The 18,233-nt window shown below is 41.3% G+C and overlaps 9 non-coding genes and 1 pseudogene across 9 annotated transcripts; all 10 read right to left on the reverse strand.

Moving 5' to 3' along the window:
• Positions 1–5,487: 5,487 nt before the first annotated feature.
• LOC119342381 lies at positions 5,488–5,601 on the reverse strand. Its single transcript, XR_005165576.1, has one exon. It is a non-coding gene; the product is annotated as a small nucleolar RNA Z278 (small nucleolar RNA).
• Positions 5,602–5,687: 86 nt separating this feature from the next.
• LOC119342358 lies at positions 5,688–5,782 on the reverse strand. The gene has a single exon (XR_005165558.1). It is a non-coding gene; the product is annotated as a small nucleolar RNA Z223 (small nucleolar RNA).
• Positions 5,783–9,096: 3,314 nt separating this feature from the next.
• On the reverse strand, positions 9,097–9,189 carry LOC119342364. The gene has a single exon (XR_005165563.1). It is a non-coding gene; the product is annotated as a small nucleolar RNA Z223 (small nucleolar RNA).
• A 617-nt stretch (positions 9,190–9,806) lies between these two features.
• Positions 9,807–9,919, reverse strand: LOC119342383. The gene has a single exon (XR_005165578.1). It is a non-coding gene; the product is annotated as a small nucleolar RNA Z278 (small nucleolar RNA).
• A 75-nt stretch (positions 9,920–9,994) lies between these two features.
• LOC119342361 lies at positions 9,995–10,089 on the reverse strand. The gene has a single exon (XR_005165560.1). It is a non-coding gene; the product is annotated as a small nucleolar RNA Z223 (small nucleolar RNA).
• A 200-nt stretch (positions 10,090–10,289) lies between these two features.
• On the reverse strand, positions 10,290–10,444 carry LOC119342515. Its single transcript, XR_005165638.1, has one exon. It is a non-coding gene; the product is annotated as a small nucleolar RNA snoR134 (small nucleolar RNA).
• Positions 10,445–13,642: 3,198 nt separating this feature from the next.
• Positions 13,643–13,748, reverse strand: LOC119342491. Its single transcript, XR_005165616.1, has one exon. It is a non-coding gene; the product is annotated as a small nucleolar RNA snoR97 (small nucleolar RNA).
• Positions 13,749–13,845: 97 nt separating this feature from the next.
• LOC119342385 lies at positions 13,846–13,951 on the reverse strand (annotated as a pseudogene).
• A 74-nt stretch (positions 13,952–14,025) lies between these two features.
• LOC119342363 lies at positions 14,026–14,119 on the reverse strand. The gene has a single exon (XR_005165562.1). It is a non-coding gene; the product is annotated as a small nucleolar RNA Z223 (small nucleolar RNA).
• A 178-nt stretch (positions 14,120–14,297) lies between these two features.
• On the reverse strand, positions 14,298–14,452 carry LOC119342513. Its single transcript, XR_005165636.1, has one exon. It is a non-coding gene; the product is annotated as a small nucleolar RNA snoR134 (small nucleolar RNA).
• Positions 14,453–18,233: the final 3,781 nt, after the last annotated feature.

The raw sequence follows: 18,233 nt of genomic DNA on the forward strand, positions 1-18,233 counted from the left end.
CACCGCAAGGAAGGCGGTGGCATAAGTGGCGACCTACAGTTGGTGGACGTGGATGGTGAAGTCATGCGAGTGAACAAGAGCGTAGGCGTCTTTTGGACCATCTGTTACGGTCGTGACGACGCCCCAGACTGTGTCACCTTCGATTTCCGCGAGCCCTCGGACTTTTTTGTGGCCAAAGTGATCAATCCGGTGACCGGAAGTGTGCTCATGGCAACCACAGAGTTGGATGATGGAGCATCCTCCGAAGTCTACATCGGGGCCTTCAAGGTCGGTTGTGCGGCCCCGTCTGGCGCGTACAAGGTAGTACGCCTCAGGGGCAACAATCCTCACCAGCCTTGGAAGGTTCTCACCTTAGGAGATGGTGCCAACTGGAGGCAGGTGGGGTTTCCGGCAGCCACGCAGTCTACCAGATATGACCAGGGATCTGTGGTCACAATCAACGGTGTCATGCACTTTCTTTACACATCGGTAACATCGTGCGAGGACTATATATTCCGCCTTGATCTCGAGAGTGAGAAATGGATGGCAAAGCTCAAAGGCCCAACAAGTGGCGAGTTACAAACGGATGTGTTGATAAAATATCTTGTCCGGTTCAATAATGACACCCTCTGCTTGGTTCAGTCGGAGGAACACTTGACCAACAATGTGTGCACGAACATATGGCTCCTTTCTGATCACGCTAAAGGCACCTGGGTAAAGGCGTACACGGTCTCAGCAGACTCTCGTTTGCTAATACCTTTGAGGACGATGCGTGATAGTCCAAAGATGCTTTTGTATGGCTTCTCTAGTTGCAAGGCAACGTCGGTGCTACAAGTGTACGATCCGCTCACCGGTAGATGCACAGACCTCGTGAAGTTTGAACACAGAATTTATATTGACGTTCTTTTTTGCGACTTGGAGTGCTTCGTCTCACGTAAGAGTTCGCTAGTTGGCTGCCGACTGAATCCATACTCTTTTTCTATGAGTAATTTTTTGAGAGACCTTGTAGGGATGTTTCACATTATGTGAACCGAGCTTGTGTGCATTGTCTTAAAACTTATGTTTGTCATGGGGCTTGGAAGAAGGTGAAGAGTGAAGATGCGAAGAGTAGAGCCGGGGGCCTTCATATCACCTATTTGAAATACGGCTTTCTTTACCAACCCGTCCGTCCTTCTCTCTTCTAAAAGAGTTTTTTTTTCTTTTTCTTTTTTTTTTGTTGGAAAAACTTCCAATCTATTCATCTTCAATCATTCTGCTTCTGCACGACAAGGTGTGCTGCTGTTCCCTTCTTCACTTAACAAGAAACAACTTAAGACAAAATTATTTCTCTCTTTGTCTCTCATTCCAGCAAGAGAAGAGAAAATTAGCTCTCTCTCTCTCTCTCTCTCTCTCTCTCTCTCCCTCTCTCTCTCTCTTGGCTAGCCTAGCCCAGCGGCGCACCACAAAGCCTGAGGCTCCTCCTCTTCTACATGCCTGACCTCACCTCCGGTAAGACAAACACGGGAGCTTCCGTAGCCGGCTCCCTTGACGTGGAGAATGCCGTCGAGCCGACCTATCATAGGCCGAAGCCAGCGGATACATGCAGCAAGAGAGCATCTGGTCCAAGGCGTGGCTGATTTCCACATAACATATGCAAATTTGTGTTCCATCCTCACAAAATATCATGGTCTTGCAACCAAGACCCTAGCATTTTGTAGCCAGGACCCCAGAGTTTTAGTTTCATTACAAACAAGGACAAAATTTTGACAAGTCGTGGGAATTTTCGTTAGAATTTTCGGCAGCATAACGCCTAGGAAAGAAATGGATGCATAGCCCTCAAAGTCTCATTTATGGCACCATACCTCTCCCATATATATAGACCAGCAATTGGTACTAGTACTGGTGCTTTCACTGGACGTTCGCTAGCTTGTTGGTTCATAGCCGCAAATCAGGTTATATATGTGTGTTCGAGAATGAGAAAAATAAGTTTATTTATTACAAGTGTGTTGGTTCATAGCAGAAGTAAGATCATATATGCCACCCATGGGAGCAAAGCATCATGTAACAAAAATTAAGAATATACACTTCTCTTACGATATATGCATGACTGAAGTGACCATGTGCTCTATACCAGAAGTTCATAGACATGTTTTTACAATAATAATTCTTAATTGCTGGGCGAAAATAATGATAAACATTACTAGCTAGTGAGAAACAAGCTAGACATAAAACTACATATGTTTGCTTCATGACAGTGCACAAAAAAGTGGCATTTGCTGCTACATACACCCAGCCCACACTTGGCTACATAGAGATAAGCAGCATAAAAAAAAGTGTGATAGATGTTTTGTATGGGATGCATTCTAGTGGGAGGTGTGTAAGAGGGGCACAAGCTGGTTTAGTTTCAGCTATAAGCATGTGCATTGATTATGATGCAAGAACTAGTGGATATCACTGAAAGCAGCGTGGAGTTCATGCCCTATTGGCTAGATTAAACATATTAGTGAATATAATTCAACAATCAATCAATGCATCTACGTCTCCATGTGATAGTGCTACCAAGGTATTTGCCAGATACAAGATTTGCTACTGGACTGGACTAGTTTACTTGCATTTGAACCTCCAATCACATATCTGTGTCCAATAGATGAGCTGTGTAGAATGAAACGATCTGTAGGTTGATTACCTTGTTATATTCGGTTGTTACACCGACTTAACTACGCACCCATGTTTCTCTACAGTGCATTCAGTCTTCACTCCTTACTGAATCCTCTCTTCCCGGTTTACCCTCCTACACAAAGTGAAGATGAGATCCATGAACTCATCTGCAATTTGATATGATAGAGAAAAGATGTCATCTTACAGAGTGCTAGACAGGAGCCACAACAAGTATGGCCGGGACATCAAAGACACGGCATGGTCACGTGACTAGACAAGATCTTGGTGCTGCTCACCACAACGAGCATATCTCACCGTCGTATGAGGAGAAAGGAGGGAGGGGATGAGGTGGTGGAGCCTAGTAGTCGACAAACAGAGGAAGAGCGACTTGTGAGGCGTGAGCCGAACAACGGATTGAGAGGCAATAGGAAAGTGCTGGACATTTATAGACACAAGACCATGTACCGCTTGGCTCGCAGGGAGCATGGAGAGACGTCGGATGGGAGGGTGATTCGCGTGATGTGACCGGGAGGTGGCGACAGCCAATGGATCGAACGGGGTAATGGAGGAGGAGGAGGTGAGATAGCATGCAACAATCAAAGGAGGGAGGCGTCCGTTTAGGGAGTTCCTGATATAGAGGAGGAGGACGAGAGAAATAAAAGGAATGGGACGGATTCTGTTGCTGCAATTGGATTCTCTCCCTCTCTATATTTGTTAAGTTTCCTAAAATTACTCACTAGTGCTCCCTCCCTCATAAAACGTCAGGTAGTTAGTTTCAATGTGCGGGATGATTTTGTTCTATCTAATTGGTAATTTATTTCCTCTGAATCACGTCAGAGGTCAGACCAGATCAAGATATAGATTTACTATATATACTAGTAGAGAAGAAAACAAAGGTAATCAAGGAAAAGAACTTGTGCATAGTAGTAGTCTAACAGAAAGATGCACAGATTCAGATATGTGCTCCAAATCAGAAATAGGACTGAGTTGTGACATAGATGGACAATGAGAAGAACCTAGATATCTATATCACACCTAATGACTACATATGTACATAGCTTAACATAGTCAAGCTGAAACCATCAAAGTCTCACCATCAAGACTGATTCGAAGTAGCAATTCTCATGAACTAATAATTTAGATAGGGAACATAGATTATCTTGAGCTTCTTCCTTCCTTGTCAATGGAGGTTGTCGACACTATCTACCATGTATCTTTGTATGTATGTCAAGGAGAACAGCAAGAAGAGAAAAGGCGGCTGCTTGCTGCTCCAAACCAAACCTAGTCTGCGACATGAACGACGACGACAATGATTCTGCCGCCACCAATAGATGTCCAACATCAAAACAAAGTTTAGTAAGTACCACATGCATATCAGAAACTCCTTAGGCCTTGTTCGGTTAGGCAGGGTTTGGAGAGGTTTGAAAGGGATTGGAGGGGATTAAATCCCTTGCAAGTCAAAATCCTTGTCAAACCTCTCCAATCCCCTCCAATCCCTGTTGCGAGGGGATTAAACGAACAGGGCCTTAAGAGGGTGATGGAAGATGATGAACAGCAGTCTACAGACCAATAGACCAAAAGAAGATGACTGCATCTTTTAACATGGCAAGAGACAATATGACATGTCCTAATTCTGAACATGATACTCAAAGATATCATCCCTCGAGTTTCTTTTCTAGTGGTAAATTTTAAAATATCATCATCATTAACCAGCCAGCCTATTTCATCAACATACATACATATATAGTTTTACATGAACCAGTTGTTATCATAGAAACAAATATGCTGAATGAATTAAGGAGGTGCCACTCATGCATGGACAAACCATTGGAGCCAAAACGAAAAAGCACACATTCATTCAACCAATAGCCAACCAATCCAACCTGTTCCACAACAGTATGTATGTACGTATGTATGTATTACTTCCTCCCAGACCAACATATATCACCATCCCATCCAAATGGTACAAAATCTCGACCGAGACCAAGACCAACATTACCACTAAATCGGCCGAACGACACCCGCGGAAAAAGTAAAAAAATAAACACAAAAGTGCCTATCTGAGCATCTTCCAAGATTCGCCCGGTCCTTCTTGTATTTCAGTATTTCAGTATCCTGTATCCTGGTCCATTCAACGTGCAGACACTTACTCCATAAGATGACAGTGGCTACGGGGTTCATCTTGCCTCTTGATTGGTTGTTGTCTTCAACCATTTGACCAACACCTAACAGAAAAATTAGTCCTACAAAGGTTAGAGAAGGTCTTAATATCAGTATCCCCAATCGAAAACGTAAACCATCTACAGTGCAGTCCCACAAAGCATAGAAAACCCCAGGAAAATTGTTCTCTCAAGTCCTACAGAACTAAAATTATTCTCTCCACTTCACAAACTCCCATTGCACAAAAGCACGACAACACAAAACGCACACATGTTCTGTGGTATAGTAGTAGATTAGCTTATTACATATGCACTCTAATCTCCTCTGGACAAACAATAAACTCAAACAAAATCAAACTTATTTCACAGTTCCCACCATGTGGAAGATGCTCCAACCTATGAGAAATCATTCCAATGAAGAGACTAATAAGGAGGCCATGACTCAAGTATGAAGTAGAGACGATAGGCAGAACAAAATACTACATGGTCATGCAGAAGTAAAAAACCTGGCTTGGTGCAAGCTCGTGTCATTATTTAACTCCCAACTCATTGGAACAAAAAACAAAGCTGTTGTCAACACATGATTTCAGCCTCTTTCGCAAATTAGATGCACTTGTGGGAGGATAGTGAAACTCGGCAACCATCAATACAAACTTATAGCGATAGAAAAGCAGCGATAAAAACAATAGAAGATTTATGCGCTCATGAAGAACCTTAGACTTGCTCGTCAATGTCATGTGGATACAGTGCCTCCAGGTATGTTCATCCTGTAAACAGGATCCCAAAGCCATCTGCACCTCCAAATGATAGGCGACACATCATCAGATCTGCCGTTGGTTGAAGTTTGGTGAGAAAGAACATAGCTCAATATCAAAAGCTAAACAGGGTTGATGATAATGATGATGTGCTAGATCATGGCTCAGTTCTATATAACAGGCTTTTCAGTGATGAATTGTCAGAAGCAGAACTAGCATGTTTGCTGATAGTGTTTATCATCACCGCCATGTCACAAACCAGATCACATATACCAATAGAAAGAACAAGAACTGGGGACCAAGATAAGAATTAAGGAATTTGATATTTGAATAGCCGAGAAACAAATTCAAAAATGTTTCCCATCTACTTCACGAGTCAATAAGAAGCGATAAGATACCAGATAACTTCCTAACTAGCTATCTAGAACATGTGTGTATGTATGTTGTGAGAGAGAAAACAAAAGAACCATGTCTTTTTCAAAGTAATCATACTGGATCAATGACCTGATCACTTCCTGACCCGAGAGATGAATGAATAATTCGCCTCCAAGCACGAGACAATAACTAGATACTTTGTATGATCCAGGTAATTGAACAAGAATGATAAGCAAGGAAGGGAATTTTAGTTTCGAGACCAACCACGTGCAACCAATAGAAGTTATATACTTAATGATTGAACTAGCAAACAAATAGAATAAACATAAGCATGTCACAAATAGACATTCATGGGGGAGAGGATTCGGCCAATCTCATTGTTATGGACCTTCTTCACTGATTATATAAGTGAAAGCACACTGGATCTCCGAGACGAGACCAACACCGGATGACACTCGACCAAAACTGAACGGAAAATAAACAAGGCATGTTCCTAAGATTTCCAAACCTCCTTCTCTTCAGTCCTCCTGCAATGCATATATACTCGGAAACCAAAGCAACTTCACAAACTAAAGGTTATATAGTGACTGGATCCAATAAGACACTAGAAATTCTCAACATATGAAACCAAATGCTGGCTCATACTACCCACCACCACAAAATAGTATGCTACCTATGACAACTACGTGCTTCGCTCCACAACTTAGCTCAAAGAGAAAATACAAAAGGATAGAAAACACCCATCCAATCTACACACTAGTTGGCGACAATAAGTATCATCTTTAGAAATTGCTGGCATATCTTGTCACCAAATTACTACCACAGCCAGATCAACAATCAAACTCCACACTCACGCAAAAGTGTCGCAGGTGCAAGGAAAACAAAAAAAAGATTACACGAGTGCAGAACTAGTTCGAAAAGCAATTATCATAGGAATGGAGGAAAGCTTAGAGCAACTTTTAATTTCACCTTTTCCAATCCAAAAAGTACATCATCCATAGTGCAGTCTTACAAAGCAAAGATCATAAAAGACCACCAGGAAATTTACTCTCTTCAGTTCAAAGAATGTTTCGGACACTCACAACACAACATTTGGGGAAAAGAGCAGAGGATGGAACACATAACCAAAAATTGTAATCTGGACCATGGCATTGAATGTATGTAATCTACAACATATAAAGAAATATATGTAAAAATCCAAACGATATAATCGACAATCATTTTCCTGATTTTAAGCATTTGGCAATCATGAAAACATCCTACCAGCATTCTATTTGATTTGATAGCCATTAACAAGTAAAATACCTAGCATTTTGATCCTCTCAAATTAGACACTAACCATTACCAAACCCTACAATAGGTGAAGTAAAAAAAAGATATGTTCCTTTTATATCAAATTCTACCCCTAGACGGTGACATGCTACAATCATAAATAACTATCAAAAACCAACAAATAGCATGTACAGTAGTAGTGCAAGGGCCTAACCAGCATTCCAGCACAGGGAGCAATGTGAACAATGAGATCATCACAATCAAATGATTGTGGTGGCCGGAAGACCACCACCAAACAACATGACCACACAACCAAGGCACATCTAGCCATGGCTCGATGTCCGGAACCACATCTGGCCATGGCTTGATGGCCGGACCATCTTAGGGCACCACGGAAGAGGGAGGAGACTAGGGACTCACTAGAACCAAGAAAGAGACCGAGGAGGAGGTAGTCCATCGAGCCGTACTAGCCAGACATGTAGGTTAACAACACAGCCACCATTGTCCAATCATTGTCACCGTTGTCACTGCCGTGTGCTTCTGAAACACAACACATGCATGAAGTCAATAACAATTTCAAACATCACACATTCTACCTGCTACAACAAGAAGCTTTGCTCCACAAATTGGCTCAAAAAGAAAAGGAAAAAGGAGAGAATATCAACATGCACATCCATTCTACAGAAGTTTGTGAAAGTAATAAGCATAATCTTGATAAACCGGTGCATAGCTTGCCACGAAAGTAATACCACAGCCAGATCACCATCAAGCAAACTGCACACTCACACAAATGAGCTCCAGGTCCGAGGAAAACAAAAAGGATTAGAGAGTGCAGGGCAAAATTAGTTTTTTCCAAAAGCGATGTATCAGCGGAATGCAGGAAAGATTACAAGATCTCTTAATAATAACTTTTCCAATCCAAAAGGTAAACAATCTATAGTACAGTACTACAAAGCAAAGATCAAAGAAGAGAAAATTATTCTCTCCAGTCCTACAAAGCCAAAATTATTCTCTCCAGTTAAAAAAAATAACATTGCCCAAAAGCACCTCAATACACAATGCACACATGTTCTGTCATACAGTAGCACCAGATTATCTAATAACATGTGCATTTAAATCTCCCCTCTACATAAACAATCAACAACTCAAACCAAATTAAATTTATTTCCCAATTCGCACCATGTCAAACAAGCTCTAGCCTTTGAGAAATCATTCCAATGAAGCATAAAAATAAGGATGCCATCACTCAACTATGAAGTACAGACCAAAGTGCAAAGTAGTAACATATTTTGACCCTAAATTAAGTTCTTAACTAACCATGTCTCTCTTGGCAAATTAGAAAACAAGTGCATGCCTCAAACTGTAGATAGTGCTAAAAACTGAACTCAATGCATTCTAACTTGCTTCCCTATATTACAATCACCACTTCTCTACCAATTTCTTAAATCTCTAATAAAAAGATAAGCAGAATAGAATATTACATGATCATGCAGAAGTTAATACCCTGGCATGGTGTAAACTCGTGTCGTTATTCAACTCCCAACTCGTAGGAACATGAGACAGAGCTGATGGCAAGAACATGATTTTTAGTCTGCCGCAAATCAGAGGAACTTGCGACAGGAGTTGAACCCAACAACCATCACTACAAACTTGTGGCGATTGAAAAACAGATATCAAAGACAAAAAAGACAACAAAAGATTCATGTGCTCGTGAAGAAACTCAAACTTGCCCATCAATGTCATGTGGATACAACGCCTCTATGTAGGTTGATCCTGTAAATAGGATCATGGATCCATCTGCGCACCTCCAAATGTTGTCAGGCAACGCATAATCTTATCTTCACATGGTAGAAGTTTGGCGAGAAAGAACATTACGAAAATCAAAAGCTAAAAAAAGGTTGATGATAACGATCATGTATTCATGGCTCAGATCTATAACATGTTTTCCAGTCTTGAATTCTTAGAAGCAAAACTGGCATGTTTGCTAAAAGGGTTTATCATCACCGTCATGTCACAGACCAGAGCACGGACACAAATTAAACAACAGAATAGGAAGAACAAAAAAGAGTAGAGAAAACAAACATGAACATCCATTCTACATAAGTTCGCAACGACAGTAAGCACCATCTTAACAAACTGGTGGCATACCTTGCCACCAAAATACTACAACAGCCAGATCAACATCACGCAAACTTCACGCTGACACGGGTGCAATCGAAACAAAATAGACTACACGAGTACAGAACTAGTTCCAAAAGCAATTATCATAGGACTGAGGAAAGCTCACAGGAGCTCTTAGTACCACTTTTTACAATACAAGTACACCATCTGTAGTGCACAAATTGTTTTTGACACTGACAACACAACATTTGAACCAAAGAGGAGAGGATGCAACACATAATAAAAAGAACTGTAATCTGGACCATAGTAGAAAATATATGTAATCTGCAACATGGAAAGAAAAATATGTAAAATCGAAAGGATATCATCGACATTTCAGCCACTTTCGTAAATTAGAGGAACTTGAAGAGGATAGTTAAAATGGGTAACCATCACTACAAACTTATAGCGACTTAAAGACAGAGACAAAAACAAAGAAGAGAGCAAAAGATTCATATGCTCATGAAGAACCTCAGGCCTGCCCAATGTCATGTGAATACAGCACCTCCGGGTAAGTTCATCCTGTGAACAGGATCCCTGAGCCATTTGCACCTCCAAATGTTGGGTCGTACATCACATGGTTGAAGGGTGGCGAGAAAAAAGATAACACAAAATAAAAAAACTAAACAAGGTTGATAATAATGATTCCATGCTAGATCATGGCTCGGGTCTATATAGCAGGTTTTTCAGTCATGAATTGTCAGAAGCAGAACTGGCATGTTTGCTGAAAGTGTTTACCATCACCATCATGTTAGAAACTAGAGCACAGGCACCAACTGAACAACAAAATAAGAAGAACAAAACAGGGGACCAAGATAAGGATTGAGGAATTCGATATTTGCAATGGCTCCCTTGTATCTCATTAGTTTATCAGAAGCGTGTGTAAGATTCTAATCACTGTCGTCAATCAAACAAGATCCAAAACAAAGAGCGGGGATAGGAAACAAGTTATGTATGTATCCATTACTCTGACACATGTCACACATCCACGCGTAGTGTCGCGAACTGCAACACTGAACGGCAGTGTAGATCTACACAACATTGGGGGTTTCCTTCATCACAAGGTACCGAGATCCGTCCGACAAGCCCGGGGTTAGCATTGTGCAGAAATGAAACATAACAGAGATTTACTAATCAGCAAAAGAAGAAAAAGACGACCCTTTCATATCGAGAGCAAGTGCAGTAAATAGCATGCCAAGATCCTAAATACTCCCTCTATTCCTAAATATTTGTCTTTTTAGAGATTTCAAATGGACTACCACATACGAATGTATATAGACATATTTTAGAGTGTAGATTCACTCATTTTGCTCTATATGTAGTATCTTGTTGAAATCTCTAGAGAGACAAATATTTAGGAATAGAGGGAGACCATCACAGCTAGCATGACCACATGCCAAACCAAAGATCATTTGCTCGATGTCTGGAAAACAATCTCAGGGCAGAGGGAGAAATGGAAGACCAGGAACTCACCAGAACAAAGGACAAGGCGACCACCACCACCACGGTTGTAGCCACACCATGTGCCAACGCAAGAAGTGCATGGTGGTGACAGTTCGGTCACCACCCAGCATGCCACATCAAGGTGTGAGGGCCACAATTTGTTGGCACAAGCTGGGGCAGGCAGGGATTACAACATTGACTCTAAATAGAGCCACTTACTGAAAACAATAAGCAAAGCATATGTTGAATTAACTAAAAGAATCGCCAAAAATGTGTAAGCACATATGCATGCTAGGTTTGCATCAATCACTGTACCTAGTTTGCTAAAATGTGGTTAGTAGAAAGTTATAGGAACAAGTCATGCATAGTATCCATGTAAACAGATAATCATGCACAATAGTTTTTGCATGTTGATGCAAATCACTGCACCGGGTAGCTAGCTTACTGCTCTTTGGCAAGTTATAGTCAGATGATAGACTTAGTGAAAATCTATTATTCCTGTTGGTTACATGCCAATGGAAGGAGTAGATAAAGTACAAGTTTATCTTTAAAGTGCCAATCATACTAAAACGCTTTCTGATATCATTGTTGGCAGCTTACAGTTAGATGGTTTGACTATGTGTGTACTTCTAGAAATGTAGATCATCAAACAACTTAGCTTCGCAAGAAAAAGTTATGTATAAATGATAAAAGGGCATGGTTCAATTGATGATGAGCAAGCAACACAAAGGGAGATTACTACATAGTTTATATATAACAAAATAAAAGACAATCTTCTATTTGATACAACAACTATCATAAAAAAAAGATTATGACCAGATGACCACCCAACTAGCCAAACCCCACCCTAAAATTATCACGGCTCGAATGGTAGGATCCCACCAGGGCCTAAGCATGATAATCAATATATTAGATATGGCCCATTACCAAACATTAGAGCAAGTGTGGTAAAAATATTTGTTCCTTTTTTATCAAATTCTACACCCTGGACAGTAGCAAGATCCTAATTAAGTACCAAACCCCAACAAATAGATTATATTCTAGCACCCAACACTGAGACCAATTTCAACAACCTATCATCACTAAACAAACCCTAAATCATTGGCTCGATGGCCGGCAACACAATCAGCCACGGGTCAATGGCCGGACCATCTCAAGGCACGGGGAGACAAGGAACTCACCAGAACCAAGACAAGGCGGCCACCACCGCAACTACAGGGGGAGACGTGGTAGTGGTCAAGGAGGCGGTAGTCTGCCGAGCCGTAGTTGCCTGACATGGAGGTTAGGACACTGCCATTGCCATCCCGCAAGTGACGTTCGGTCATCACCACACCAAGCCACTACAAGGTGTGGGTTCGGTCATCACCACACCAAGCAACTACAAGGTGTGGGTGTCATGGCTCATCGACGCATGCTAGGGTGTGGACAGATTCATGCTTTGAATCTAGATAGAGCCGCTTCACTGAAAACAAGCAAAGCAAGCTACATTAAGTTGACAGGAATCACCAAAAGAGTGAAAGCACACATGCATGGTAGGTTGGCATCTATCACCATACCAAGATAGTATCCATGTTGTTTGCAAAGAATAGATATACATGCATACTAGCTTGGCATCAACATGCAAAGCACTGGAATGGGTCACTAGTTCGCTACAACTACAAATGCTAATTACATGGAAAATGGAAGAATTAAGTATGCTCTTTGGCAAATTACAATCAGATGATAAACTTAGTGAAAATCTAATATTCATGTTGCTTACATGCCAATGGAAGGAATAAAAGCACAGTACGATCTTTCTCTAATACCTGAATAACAAGCAATACTAGTTAGACAATGTGTATGCATCCATAGAGAGTACAAGAGTTACTGTAACAAAATGAAGATTTTTTTTCTTTTTCAGAGTTATCATACTTTGGACTTCCTCAAGTTTATGGATGGGCTCCTGATAACTTCCTAACCAGAGAGATGAATACATCCCAAGCACAAAACCACAAATGATTCGCCTACGAGAGTCAAACAAGGAGAAATTTAAACACGAACTAAACATTTTGCATATTCTAGGTAATTAAGCTAGGATGCGACTCTAGTTTCGGGACAAAACCCCATACAACCAATACAAGTTATATATTCAATGACTGAACGAGCTAACATTCAGAATAGGGGAGTTGGATTCAGCCAATCTACTTGTCATGGACCTACACATATTAAGTGAAAGCACACTCCAAAGCTTAGATCCCTGAGTGTCTGGATGAAAAGTGACCGGAAAATATAGAGGGCCTTTTACCGAGATTTCCAAACCTCCTTCTCTCCAGTCCTGCTGAAGAGGAAAATGCAATGCATATATACTCAGAAACCAAAGCCACTTCACGAACTAAATGTTTTATATAGTGACTCGATCCAATAAGACGCTACAAATTCTCAGAGATGACGCCAAATGTTGACCGATACTACCAGCACCAAGTAGTATGCTACCTACGACGACAACAACATCCTTAGCAAATCGCCACTACCTTCACCATTACGAAACATGATTACACGAAAATTTGTAGTTCAATGGTTTACTGACACATCTAGATGTGGAAAAGTTTGGAGTGATGAGTCCAACTGGTGTTGATTTCAGTTGGACGTCGATGGCCGCAATAAGCATAACAATAGCAGGAAAGACAGACTTGCACTTTTGAATTTCATCCAAATGTTACACGATTCATATTGTCTATTAGATATTGGTTACTAAAACTGGAAGCCTTGGGAAACTGGTTTATTTTGTTTTTCGGGAAATATTATCACATTTTAAGCTAAATTGGGAATTGTTTCTTTCCCAATTCTTGCTAACAGATTGAGAAGGATGCATTGGGCATGGTGGAATCTTGTGTCGTTATTTAACTCCCATCTCGTAGGAACAAAAGATGAAGCTGGTGACAATACATGGTCTCCTGAGATTTTCAGCCTCTTCCGCGAATCAGAGGAACTTGCAAGAGGATAGTTAAACTTGGCAACCATCACTGCAAACTTATAGCGACTAAAAAACAAAGCAAGACACTAAAAGATTCATGTGCTGAAGAAGAACCTCAGACTTTCCTGTCAATGTCATGTGGATACAGCACCTCCAGTTAGGTTCATCCTGTAAACAGGATCCCCAAGCCATCTGCATCATCGGTTCTTCACAAGGGTGAAGTCTGGTGAGAAAGAACATACCACAGAATCAAAAACTAAACAAGTTTGATGATAATAATGACATACTTAGGTCATGTCTCAGATCTATATAACAGGTTTTCAGTCATGAATTATCATAAGTAGAACTGACATGTTTGCTGAAAGTTTTTATCATCACCGCCATGTCACAAGCCAGAGCACAGACACCAACTAAATAACTGAATATAAAGAACAAAAACATGGGATCAAGATACCATGTTATCCTTGTACTTCATGAGTTAATCATAAGCGCGGATAAGATTCTAATTGCTTTCATCAACCAAAAGAGATTCAAAACAAAGAACAAGGATAGGACACAAGTTATGACTGTATCCATTACTTTGACACAGGCCACTCATCCACGCGTAGTGTCACACTCGCAACATTGAACGGCTGTGTACATCTAGCACAGCCTTGGGGCTTTCGTTCATCACAAGGGACTGATGTCTATCCGACAAACCCGGGGTTAGCATTGTGCAAAAACCCAAATAAATAGATATTTACTAATCACCAAGAGACAAAAAAGACGATACATTCAGGGTTAGCCAACAGATATGTTGGAACATTCTAAGTTACTTCATTGTATATATTACAAACACCACTATATACCAGCTATTCAGTTACTAAAAAGTTCTTAGTTTAATCTCTAATGCAGCTAGATAAGTTTAACAGAACTACATAATCATGCAGATGTAATAAAATAGGCATAGAGATCCACGCAGAAGATCAAGTGCAGTAAAGAAGTGTTCCTTTCATATCAAGCTATGCACCCTAGAGAGTAGCATGCCAAGATCCTAAATAAGAATCAAACTCCAAAAAATAGCATAGGGAGCAAACTCAACGTCAAGATCATGGTGGCCGGAAGACCACCACCACCAGAGACAACATTACCACACACCGAACTAAAAATCATTGGTTCGGTGGCCGACAAAACAATCGGTCACAGCTCGGTGGCCAGACCATATTAGGGCACATGGAGAGATGGAAGAGACGAGGAACTCACAATAACCAAGGACAAGGAAGCCACCACCGCCATGGTTGTGACGAGGCCACTATCATCATGTTGGGGGAAGCTGAGGTAGTGGCCAAGGAGGAGGTAATCCACCGAGCTATAGTAACCGAATATGGACGTTAGCAAGCTACCACCGCCCTCCTGCCAACATTGGCGCCAACACTGAAAGCGCATAGTGGTGACAGTTCGGTGACAACCCAACATGCTACACTGAGACGTGAGGGTCCCAGCTCGTTGCCACATGTTGGGCGCGCATAAATTCCAGCATTGAATCAAGGTAGAGCTGCTTCACTAAAAACAACAAGCAAAGCATGCACTGGATTAATTGAAAGAATCACCAAAGCTTTGTAAGCACATATGCATTGTTAGGTTCACACCAATCATTGTACCTAGTTTGCTAAAATGTGGTTAATAAAAAGTTATAGGAACAAGTCACACGTAGTATCCATGTAGTTCACAAAGAACGAGTAAACATGCACACTAGCTTGGGATCAACATGCAAAACACTGCGCGGGGTCGCTAGTTCACTTCAACTACACATGTTCATTAGATGAAAAGGAAAGGTACTAAATAAGATGATAGACTTGGTGAGCATCTATCATTCCAATCGGTTATATGCCAATGGAAGGAGTAGATAAGGTACAGGTTTATCTTTAAGATGCCAATCATACTAAAATGGGTCTTGATAACATTGTTCGCATATTAGAATGCATGGACTATGTTGGACTTTCAGTAATGTAGAGTTCATCGAACGGCTTAGTTGCGCGAGAAAAAAATATTGAAGAAACAAAATATGGTCATTGTTCAACTGATGAGCAAACTCCAACAAACAGCAGAGGGGCCAATCTTGACGACAAAATCATCACAATCACAAGATCATGGTGGACCGAAGACCACCATAGGCATCATGACCACATACCAGTTCTTATGCATGGTTCAACACACATCAATCAACATATGGCTCCCATGGCTTCATCCCACCATTGACCAGGTGATGCCTTTGACGGTGAAAATTATTTCTCTCTTTGTCTCTCATTCCAGCAAGAGAAGAGAAAATTAGCTCTCTCTCTCTCCCTCCCTCTCTCTCTCTTAGCTAGCCTAGCCCACCGGCGCACCACAACGCCTGAGGCTCCTCCTCTTCTACATGCCTGACCTCACCTCCGGTAAGACAAACACGGGAGCTTCCGTAGCCGGCTCCCTTGACGTGGAGAATGCCGTCGAGCCGACCTATCATAGGCCGAAGCCAGCGGATACATGCAGCAAGAGAGCATCTGGTCCAAGGCGTGGCTGATTTCCACATAACATATGCAAATTTGTGTTCCATCCTCACAAAATATCATGGTCTCGCAACCAAGACCCTAGCATTTTGTAGCCAGGACCCCAGAGTTTTAGTTTCATTACAAACAAGGACAAAATTTTGACAAGTCGTGGGAATTTTCATTAGAATTTTCGGCAGCATAACGCCTAGGAAAGAAATGGATGCATAGCCCTCAAAGTCTCATTTATGGCACCATACCTCTCCCATATATATAGACCAGCAATCGGTACTAGTACTGGTGCTTTCACTGGACGTTCGCTAGCTTGTTGGTTCATAGCCGCAAATCAGGTTATATATGTGTGTTCTAGAATGAGAAAAATAAGTTTATTTATTACAAGTGTGTTGGTTCATAGCAGAAGTAAGATCATATATGCCACCCATGGGAGCAAAGCATCATGTAACAAAAATTAAGAATATACACGTCTCTTACGATATATGCATGACTGAAGTGACCATGTGCTCTATACCAGAAGTTCATAGACATGTTTTTACAATAATAATTCTTAATTGCTGGGCGAAAATAATGATAAACATTACTAGCTAGTGAGAAACAAGCTAGACATAAAACTACATATGTTTGCTTCATGACAGTGCACAAAAAAGTGGCCTTTGCTGCTACATACACCCAGCCCACACTTGGCTACGTAGAGATAAGCAGCATAAAAAAAAGTGTGATAGATGTTTTGTATGGGATGCATTCTAGTGGGAGGTGTGTAAGAGGGGCACAAGCTGGTTTAGTTTCAGCTATAAGCATGTGCATTGATTATGATGCAAGAACTAGTGGATATCACTGAAAGCAGCGTGGAGTTCATGCCCTATTGGCTAGATTAAACATATTAGTGAATATAATTCAACAATCAATCAATGCATCTACGTCTCCATGTGATAGTGCTACCAAGGTATTTGCCAGATACAAGATTTGCTACTGGACTGGACTAGTTTACTTGCATTTGAACCTCCAATCACATATCTGTGTCCAATAGATGAGCTGTGTAGAATGAAACGATCTGTAGGTTGATTACCTTGTTATATTCGGTTGTTACACCGACTTAACTACGCACCCATGTTTACCCTCCTTACTGAATCCTCTCTTCACTCCTTACTGAATCCTCTCTTCACTCCTTACTGAATCCTCTCTTCCCGGTTTACCCTCCTACACAAAGTGAAGATGAGATCCATGAACTCATCTGCAATTTGATATGATAGAGAAAAGATGTCATCTTACAGAGTGCTAGACAGGAGCCACAACAAGTATGGTCGGGACATCAAAGACACGGCATAGTCACGTGACTAGACAAGATCTTGGTGCTGCTCACCACAACGAGCATATCTCACCGCCGTATGAGGAGAAAGGAGGGAGGGGATGAGGTGGTGGAGCCTAGTAGTCGACAAACAGAGGAAGAAGCGACTTGTGAGGCGTGAGCCGAACGACGGATTGAGAGGCAATAGGAAAGTGCTGGACATTTATAGACACAAGACCATGTACAGCTTGGCTCGCAGGGAGCATGGAGAGACGTCGGATGGGAGGGTGATCCGCGTGATGTGACCGGGAGGTGGCGACAGCCAATGGATCGAACGGGGTAATGGAGGAGGAGGAGGTGAGATAGCATGCAACAATCAAAGGAGGGAGGCGTCCGTTTAGGGAGTTCCTGATATAGAGGAGGAGGACGAGAGAAATAAAAGGAATGAGACGGATTCTGTTGCTGCAATTGGATTCTCTCCCTCTCTATATTTGTTAAGTTTCCTAAAATTACTCACTAGTGCTCCCTCCCTCATAAAATGTCAGGTAGTTAGTTTCAATGTGCGGGATGATTTTGTTCTATCTAATTGGTAATTTATTTCCTCTGAATCACGTCAGAGGTCAGACCAGATCAAGATATAGATTTACTATATATACTAGTAGAGAAGAAAACAAAGGTAATCAAGGAAAA

Source organism: Triticum dicoccoides, chromosome 7B, assembly GCF_002162155.2.
Source record: "Triticum dicoccoides isolate Atlit2015 ecotype Zavitan chromosome 7B, WEW_v2.0, whole genome shotgun sequence".
Lineage (NCBI taxonomy): Eukaryota > Viridiplantae > Streptophyta > Magnoliopsida > Poales > Poaceae > Triticum > Triticum dicoccoides.